Below are 9,902 nucleotides of genomic sequence, written 5' to 3' on the forward strand. Positions count from 1 at the left end.
AATGACTTATTATATGAGTGCTTACTATATGTCAGATATCCAGAAAGTGCTGGGACACATGACCACTAAGTAATGATGACTGCAATGTGGTCGGATAGATGGTAAATAAGTACACACAAAAACCACATCATTACACATTATAAGTGCTGTGAAGGAAATGAATAGGATTCTGGTGATAAGAGTAGATAAGAGTAGAGATTAGATTTACTTAATAGATAGAAGGATTGGAGAAGTTCTCTCCATTGGTTTACCATACCTCCAGGCAGCAGGGTGTGTGCTCCATTGCAGATGCAGACTCCAAGGGATGTATTCTTTACAGAGAACTTAACAGCAATAATAAAACCAATTAAAAGTGTGCCTACTTTCCAGTTCAGTTCAGTTCAGTCGCTCAGTTGTGTCTGACTCTTTGCCACCCCATGGACCGCAGCACGCCAGGCCTCCCTGTCCATCACCAGCTCCTGGAGCCTACTCAAACTCATGTTCACTGAGTCAGTGATGCCATCCAACCATCTCATCCTCTGCCGTCCCCTTCTCCCACCTTCAATCTTTCCCAGCATCAGGGTCTTTTCCAATGAGTTGGATCTTCACATCAGGTGGCCAAAGTAATGGAGTTTCAGCTTCAGCCTCAGTCCTTCCAATGAATATTCAGGACTGGATTTCCTTGAGGATGGACTGGTTGGATCTCCTTGCAGTCCAAGGGACTCTCAAGAGTCTTCTCCAACACCACAGGTCAAAAGCATCAATTCTTCAGTGCTCAGCTTTCTTTAGAGTCTAACTCTCACATCCATACATGACTACTGGAAAAACCATAGCTTTGACTAGATGGACCTTTGTTGGTAAAGTAATGTCTCTACTTTTTAATAAGCTGTCTAGGTTGGTCATAGCTTTTCTTCCAAGGAGCAAGCATCTTTTAATTTCATGGCTGCAATCAGCATCTGCAGTGATTTTGGAGCACAAAAAAATAAAGTCTGTCACTGTTTCCACTGTTTCCCCATCTTTTTGCCATGAAGAGATGGCACCAGATGCCATGATCTTAGTTTTCTGAATGTTGAGTTTTAAGGCAACTTTTTCACGTTCCTCTTTCACTTTCATCAAGAAGCTCTTTAGTTCTTCTTCACTTTCTTCCATAAGGGTGGTGTCATCTGCATATCTGAGGTTATTGATATTTCTCCTAATCTTGATTTCAGCTTGTACTTCATCCAGCCAGGCATTTCTCATGATGTACTCTGCATATAAGTTAAGTAAGCAGGGTGACAGTATACAGCCTTGACATACTCCTTTCCCGATTTGGAAGCAGTCTGTTGTTCCATGTCCAGTTCTAACTGTTGCTTCCTCACCTGCATAGAGATTTCTCAAGAGGCAGGTCAGGTGGTCTGGTATTCCCATCTCTTAAAGAATTTCCCACAGTGTGTTGTGATTCACACAGTCAAAGGCTTTGGTATAGTCAATAAAGCAGAAATAGAGGTTTTTTTGGAACTCTCTTGCTTTTTCAATGATCCAAAGGATGTTGGCAATTTGATCTTTGGTTCCTCTGCTTTTTCTAAATCCAGTTTGAACATCTGGAAGTTCATAGTTCATGTACTGTTGAAATCTGGTTTGGAGAATTTTGAGCATTACTTTGCTAGCGTGTGACATGAGTGCAGTTGTGTGGTAGTTTGAACATTCTTTGGCATCCCTCTTTGGGATTGGGATAAAAATTGACCTTTTCCAGTCCTGTGGCCACTGCTGAGTTTTCCAAATTTGCTGACATGTTGAGTGCAGCATGATCTTTTAGGGTTTGAAATAGCTCAACTGGAATTCCATCACATCCACTAGCTTTGTTCATGGTGATTCTTCCTAAGGCCCACTTGACTTCACGTTCCAGGATGTCTGGCTCTAGGTGAGTGATCACACCATTGTGATTATCTAGGTTGTGAATATCTTTTTTGTATAGTTCTTCTGTGTATTGTTGCCACCTCTTCTTAATATCTTCTGCTTCTGTGAGGTCCATACCATTTCTGTCCTTTATCGAGCCAATCTTTGCATGAAATGTTCCCTTGGTATCTCTAATTTTCTTGAAGAGATCTCTACTCATTCCCGTTCTATTGTTTTCCTCTATTTCTGTGCATTGATCACTGAGGAAGGCTTTCTTATCTCTCCTTGCTATTCTTTGGAACTCTGCATTCAACTGGGTATATTTGTCCTTTTCTCCTTTGCCTTTCATTTCTCTTCTTTTCATAGCTATTTGTAAGGCCTCCTCTGACAACCATTTTGCCTTCTTGTATTTCTTTTTCTTGGGGATGGCCTTGATCACTGCCTCCTGTACAATGTCAAGAGCCTCCATCCATAGTTCTTCAGGCACTCTGTCAATCAGATCTAATCCCTTGAATCTATTTGTCACTTTCACTGTATAATTGTAAGGGATTTGATTTAGGTCATACCTGAATGGTCTAGTGGTTTCCCCTACTTTCTTCAATTTAAGCCTGAATTTGGCAATAAGGAGTTCATGATCTGAGCCACAGTCAGCTCCCAGTCTTGTTTTTGCTGGCCATATAGAGCTTCTCCATCTTTGGCTGCAAAGAATATAATCAATCTGATTTCAGTATTGACCATCTGGTGATGTCCATATGTAGAGGCTTCTCTTGTGTTGTTGGTAGAGGGTGTTTGCTATGACCAGTGCATTCTCTTGGCAAAACTCTGTTAGCCTTTACCCTGCTTCATTCTGTACTCCAAGGCCAAATGCTTTACATTATCACCATGTTAATATAGATGAGAATCAAATCAAGGTTTCTATTATCACTATTGTAAATAATGTCAGTGATAAAACGGTATGAAAAAGTCTTCTGTTGGTCTAAGTTCTATTCAATTTCTGTGATTACTGTGAGTTCTAATCATTTACAGGTAATGTAATTTGTATTATTTATCATCTAACAAGTGTAATATTCCCTGTGAAAGTCACTTTGAAGACCTCCCAATCATGAAAGTGAGCCTTGATGCATATGGATATAGCTGTTTTAAATTTTTTAAAAATGCAGACTCATTCTGAACTCACTGTCAGATGAAAGTATTTCTGACTTGTCCCAGCTCTCTTCTGCTTCAGTTCTTGTCTCCAGATTCTCTGGCACAAGATAACCCTGAAATTAAATAGCTGAATTGAAATTAACAATGTTTTCCCATGACTGTTAAAAGAAAAAAAGGGAAACAAAGTTGAACTACTTTAGTTTTATGGGGTGACTTGAAGTTTTTATTTGTTTAAATTTTAAGACAGTGAGCTGCAATACATATTATTGCCAAGAAGTACAAATTTTAGTTCATAAATAAACTGGTTTATGGGTTTCAAACAATAATTTGAAAAATCTTTTCTTCAAATTATTTGCTGTAAAAGTAAATAATCAATATTGCATTTAATTTTTGTTGATTATGACATGGTTACTAAAAATGTTTTTGATGTATAGAGGAACAGATTGTTTTAAAAGGATTTGTTTCAGGTGACAAACTTATGAGGTACCACTGGGTTTCTTGAAGATGGGCATCTGTCCAATAAAAGTCAATCTGTGGGCAGTCCAACACCTCCATCCAGACAAGGACCCTGGGAACACTGTGTCCTAGATCAGTCCATCTTTTCATCCAGAATTTTAACTGTTGATAATGGGAAAAAGCCAAAAGTTAGCTCCTTAAGCATAAGTGAACAGCCTATATGAGGTGTCATGGGAAGATAAGGAAAGGAGTGTTAAAGCTTAGAGCTGAGTAACATCCCTCCCTCAATCCTGCCAGCTTCGTGGTGGTTTTGACAAGAAGTTGTGAGCAAATATCTTACAAAGAGGAAGGGGAGCTTCAGAGGAAAATGGTGAGGGCTTCCAAGTCCAGCTTCCCTTTTCATGTGAAAATTTTCCCTCACATTGTTGACCTCAGAGGATTTGGGTTTTACGTTTTTAAGGAAGAAGGCAATCTTACTAATTTATAAAAATCTCCAGTAGGGAAAGGAGTAGGTCCTTGAGTTTGATGATGGGTGACTGATCACTGGTAACAGTGAAAGTGAAAGTCCCTCAGTTGTGTTGGTTTCTTTGCAATCCTGTACAGTCCATGGAATTCTCCAGGCCAGAATACTGGCAGCCATTCCCTTTTCCAGTGGATCTTCCCAACCCAGGGATCAAACCCAGATCTCCCACATTGCAGGCAGATTTTCTACCAGCTGAGCCACCACAGAAGGCCAAGAATCTGGAGTGTGTAGCCTATCCCTTCTCCAGTGGATTGAGCAGTTTACATACATATGAAGGAGAAATTAGGTGGGGAAGAAAGAAGGCTACAGGAATAGAGGAAGCAAAATGAAGAAGGAATCTACTTTCCCAAAGAAGGGATTTGTTGGCCAAAGAAAACCCCAGTGATTCATGAAATGTGGCAAGTAGAATTCCCCTTTTGCTATTAAACTTTCTTTCAAGCTAATTGTCCAAAACCATGCTAAATTTTATACTCTTTTAAATGGCATCAGAGAGGGAAAGCTTGGTGGGATGCAGAAGTCTGAACATAAGGGACCATCAGATGACTCAGATAAACAAACACAGCATGAAGAATGAGCTGGCGGGGGAGGGAGGAGAGAGAGAAAAATGGCGTCAGTTTCTGTTGTCATAACGGTTCATTCACCATGGTGGCAAAGTGATACCATTTTACATAACTGAGCAGGTTCCACAGTTTAGGCATTTAATAAGTCAGTTTTCAGATTACCGAACTTATTTGCAAATTTTTTGAGAATAGTTTCCCTCTGTGGTTATTTATTCTAATGTGCAATAACATTGTTCTCACCATAACCTGACCTGCTTTTCTTGGTTTATAACTGTGCTCACAATAAAATAAAGCACATCTTTCCAATCACATTAAGCTATATTTAATTAATTCATTTGGTGTAATTTTCCATAAACAGAATACAGGTTCTAAACGCTGTTATAATGATAGAGAGAAGTGGAAAATAGTTTTGATTGCATTAACCAAAAATCTTTGCAGATTTTAATGACTCCAGTTGAAAAATGAAGTATAGTCTGTCTAATAGAAAAGATAGATTTTTAAAAGACATATTTACCAATTCTAAAGAATCTAAAAAGTGCCAAAAAGTGTAAAGAAGAAAATGCCAGTTGTTCTCATTCACCTCCCTCTTACTCAGAAATAACAGTTCACTTTAGTGTGAGGAGAGGATAGTGTCATGGACTTTGAGGAACTATAAATGTGGAAAAGACATATTCTGATTGAGAATCAGACTCAAATGTATCTTCAGTATTATTTGATGAATATTTACCTCTCTAGACTAAGCTCTCTGTAAGCAGGAACCATATCTACATTTGCTCTCTACTGGGGGGTAGTACATTTGTTCTCTACACTTCAGTGTCTGGTGTGTGGTAAGAGTTCAGTTAATAGTCACTGGATGAATGATATTTATCAATTTAGGGCTTAGAGTTTCAATCAACAGAAACTACTTCTGACTGATTTAAGCATTAAGCAAATTCTTTAAAAGATAATTGAGGGATTTCTCTGGTGGTCCAGTGGCTAAGACTCCATGCTCCCGATGCAGGGGGCTCAGGTTCGATCCCTGGTCAGGGAACTAGATCTTGCATTCTTCAACTAAAGATCCCACATGCTGCAACTAAAACCCAGAGCATCCAAATGCATAATTTTTTTTTTTTTTTTAAGGATAATAGAGGAACTCTCAGAATGGTTAGGAAAGCCTGAGGTTTCAGCTCAGAATTTACAGCCAGGGACAATACCCAAAGCACAGGAACTAGCCTGAAGCATCCCTGGGCTGCTGCTGGCCATACTGGTCATTATCTTCACTGGCACTACGTTGACTGTTGCTGTTTTTGCCTCTGGTGTCACCGCCCATCCAAGCATAGATTCAGTGAAAGTTTTAGTTGCTTAGTCGTGTCCAACTCTTTGCAACCCCATGGACTGTACAGTCCATAGAATTCTCCAGGCCAGAACACTGAAGTGGGTAGCCTTTCCCTTCTCCAGGAGATCTTCCCAACCCAAGGATTGAACCCAGGTCTCCCTCATTGCAGGCAGATTCTTTACCAGCTGAGTTACCAGCGAAGCCTCTTTTCCATCACTACCTTCTGGTTCAAAGTTTTGTGCAGGTATACTCAGTAGGAAAGGTGGAGGTCACATGCCCAACTGCAAGAAGAAAAATGGGTAAACAAATAGTAGGCATTTTCAGATTCTAGTGGGACAAGGGTTTTGCCTTACCAGGGGCAGACACGCCACATGTAGGAAGCTGGGTGTAGATGTTGGGCAGCCAAAAATCAAGGCAAATGTCTGGCATTTAAATGTTCTGCACTAACATGTTTGTTTTGTTTCCCCCAAATTTACAGTATCAACACACACACATGACCAAACAAAATCTCATATAATGCAGATAACCTTCATAAAATAAAAAATACTTTGCATCTCCTCCTTCAAAGAAAGCAACGTGAAGTCATTTCTAGCTTCAGCTCCAGGTCTGGGGCATCTATTTTCCATTTTTATTTTAGTAAAGTCACCATCCCATCTCAATCTTTCTGTATTCTAGGAAAATAAATTGTGAAGTTGACATAGCGGGAGACAGAAGAAAGAAGAAAATTAGTCAATATGTCTGTGTACGTGCAAGTCAAGGAGGAAGAAAGTGCCAGGACATACTGAGAACTAACTATAGTAATTGTTCATAAGGCTACAGTCAGCATTTGTCAGTTTAAGACCTCTCTTCTATCCATTTCCTGTTGCCTTTGACTTCTTTGACTTGTCAGATGCTTGAAGTCTTCTACCTGGCGGGTTGACCCACATGTTCATCCCTGCAGAGTAGGGGTTCTTTGTGTTCTACCTGCCTGGGGTTGCTATTATCTTCCACTGATTTTTGTCACTAGACAGGGCAGGGCTACTAAAAGCCATCACAGGAGACCACCCGAGATCAAAACACAGCCTTCCATCTCCCTAGCTTCCCCAGCTGATCAGAATTTATCATCCTAACCAACACTTTACCTCTCATTTCCTCCCATTCCTCTAATAGAGGTGCCAGAATGTGTAGGCAGTGGGTCAGGGCCCCATCCAAAGAAATCTTTCTGTGTCTCCTAAAGGAAACATTCTCTTGGACACTGAGTTTTCTAAAACCATTAAAGTTGAGTTGTGGGTGTGGAGTGCAATGTATTTGGGCTATGACAAAAACACCCAGTGAATTACTGTCTGGCTCAGAGCATATCCTACATTTTATACGTGTAACTGTAAGTTGGCCATGCAAGGCAGCCCAACTGGCATGAAGATTGAGTTTTCAAGAAGCCTTCCCACTCTTCTAGAAGGTCAAGAATCCTTAGGTGATGGGGTATATGATAAGCACAGTGGATCCCAGGGCTTAAGCTCTTCTTCTTTCACTGTAAAAAAAGAAAAGGTTCTTGTTGAAAAACAAAAAAAAGAAGAAACGATGTTGAATGTATTATATCGTTGAGGTTGATGATAAATAAGTCATTGAGAAGTCCTGCTAGCAGAAGCTTTGTGGTCAGGGTGATCTTTTATTTTCAGATTCCACATTGAATTTCCAGAAGCAGCATTTCTGGAGTGGAGAGTCCTGCTGGTAGAAATTTTGTGGTTAGGGTGATCTTTTAATTTCAGATTCCACAATGACTCTCTAGAAACAGCATTTCTGGAGTGGAGAGGGTCCTCTTGCTGCAGGCGAGGGTGGCAAAGGGCATGTCCAGGATTTCAGATTTCAGACTAGGAGGCAGATTCTGTCTCCTCTGTGGAGAGGTCAAATGCTAGGTGAACAAAGGCTGAAGATTGTCCTCTACAGGATTGGGACTTTAAAATTTCAAAGTGGCAGAGAAGTAAAGGAGTTTAGAATCGAAAGGTGCTGTCCAGATAGCTTGTGGATGCCCTCACCCCTGCCCCAACCCCCAACCCTGCCACCTCCCAGATGTCCTCTCGCCTTGCCGCACAAGCTGTCTTTATCCTGCAAGTTGTATGAACTACTTACCAGGGCTGGACACAGGACAAGGAATACTTACAGCCATTTTCTGCAAATAATCTACCATCCAGGCCTACCCATCTAGACTCAGTGAAGTTAGAACGCATCCTTGCTGGGAAGGTTCTTTTCCCGCAGGACAGAGGCAGAGCAAGACATACGCTTTCTGGAGGCACACCAGCAAGTAGAAGAAAAGGATTGATAAAAGGGTTGGGTGGGGCCTTTCCAGTTCTTTCTTCCAAACTCACCCAAATTCATTCTTTCCTTGGGAAGAGTAAGTGAAAGCTGGGAGAATCCAGGTGTCACACCATGAAGGAGCTCCCTTCACTTGGAAGGAAACAACAGGTGTTGGGCAGAAATGTTCCCCCTTTTGTAATACGGTCAGCCCCGTTTTTCTCTTTTGAGCGTATAGCCTGAAACTACCCCAAGGATGATGTGCCATTTGTCCCATGGCTTTGTCTGAGCGAATTTTTTCATGCCTTAAAGCAGAATTCAAATCCACTTCAGTAAGAGTTAACTGATGCTTCTTCTTCTGGGCAGAAAGAACAGCAGGAGAAAGGGCACTTTTGCCCAGAGATCATGGGGCAGATGTAGGTTATTCAGGATTGCTGAAATGAAGAGGGCAAAGGCAGGAAGAGGGGCAAAGCTGGGGTGAGGGATCTGCGTTGTATTTAGTAATCTGAGGGGTCATTTCAGAAGAGCGCAGGGTGGGCAGCGAACACACGTGAGTGAAGGGAGCCCAGGGCATAGCCAACCTGAGGCCAGACCCCATGCCCAAAAGGGCAGCTGTTCCTCAATTCCAGCCAGTTTCTGCCACACGGAATACGAGAGCAGAGTTGCCGGGCTTCCGTATTTTTCATGAGAAGCTGGAGATACAGATTCCTGGGAAATGTCCCAGTTTTTAAATATGGCCACCTCATTTCCTTTTGAATCACTGGCTAAACATGGCGGGAGGTTAAATTTGCCCCGCGGCCACCAGGTTGAACTCCTTGCTTGCCCAAGGGACATCCTGATGAAGTACTTTACAGATTGTCACATTTCTTCTTTATAGCATCCCTGTGACGTAAGTAGCGTCATAACTCCTGTTTGACAGATGAGCAACTGAGACTTGGCAACTCTAAGTAGTTTCTCCTGTACCTTATTCCTGGTTCCTGGTAAGTGGAAGCCTTCCCAGACAGCCCTCACCTCCCTCTAACTCACCGAAGACTATCTCCCTGCCCCTGCTCTATTCCATCAGAGCCGTTTCTTCTTCCACTGTCGTATCGTAACTCACTGTACAGCAGGGACCTTTTAAATTAGCTGTCATCTCTGCTATACCGTAAATTCTAAGAGGGCAAGGACCACGCTGGTCACAAGATAAGCATTAACTATGTGAGGCTGAATGAACAAAGTCTGGTTCCTTAATCAGGATGCACTTCCGTTCTCATGATTTTGTGCTTTGTAGTCCCTCAGAGGATGCTGTTTCTAAGGCTCTTCCTCGTCCTGGTCCCCTCCCTCTCCCCCCTCTCTCTCCCTCCTGTGCCTTCTCCTTTCCTTCTCTTCTGCTTCTTTCCCCCTTCTTTTTCTCTTGTAACTCGACACTTGGCAGTGTTAAAGCATAGTGACCCAGCCAGGATGCCTCACCCCCAGCATTGCTCTGGGCATGACAGCATCCAAGGGGACGCTGATTGCCTAAGAAGCCTGGCATGGTCCTTGGAGAGTTGCTTAAGTTCTTAGGTTGACTTACATTTTTAGGCTTCCCAGTAACCCTGGAAGATGCATGCTGAGATTTTCCCCTTTTTACAGGTGAAATTGTTGAATCTGTGGATGAATCCTCCTGACCTCCCTCTTTTACTATACTTTTGCAAATTGTTCAAGTCCTTTTGACATCCCAACCCCAGTCATCAGGGGTTGTCACAGGTTCTAAGAAAAACAGGGAAATTGGTGATTTCAGCACAGCAGACAGGCAGTGGTT

Source organism: Cervus elaphus, chromosome 21, assembly GCF_910594005.1.
Source record: "Cervus elaphus chromosome 21, mCerEla1.1, whole genome shotgun sequence".
NCBI classification, from domain to species: Eukaryota; Metazoa; Chordata; class Mammalia; order Artiodactyla; family Cervidae; genus Cervus; species Cervus elaphus.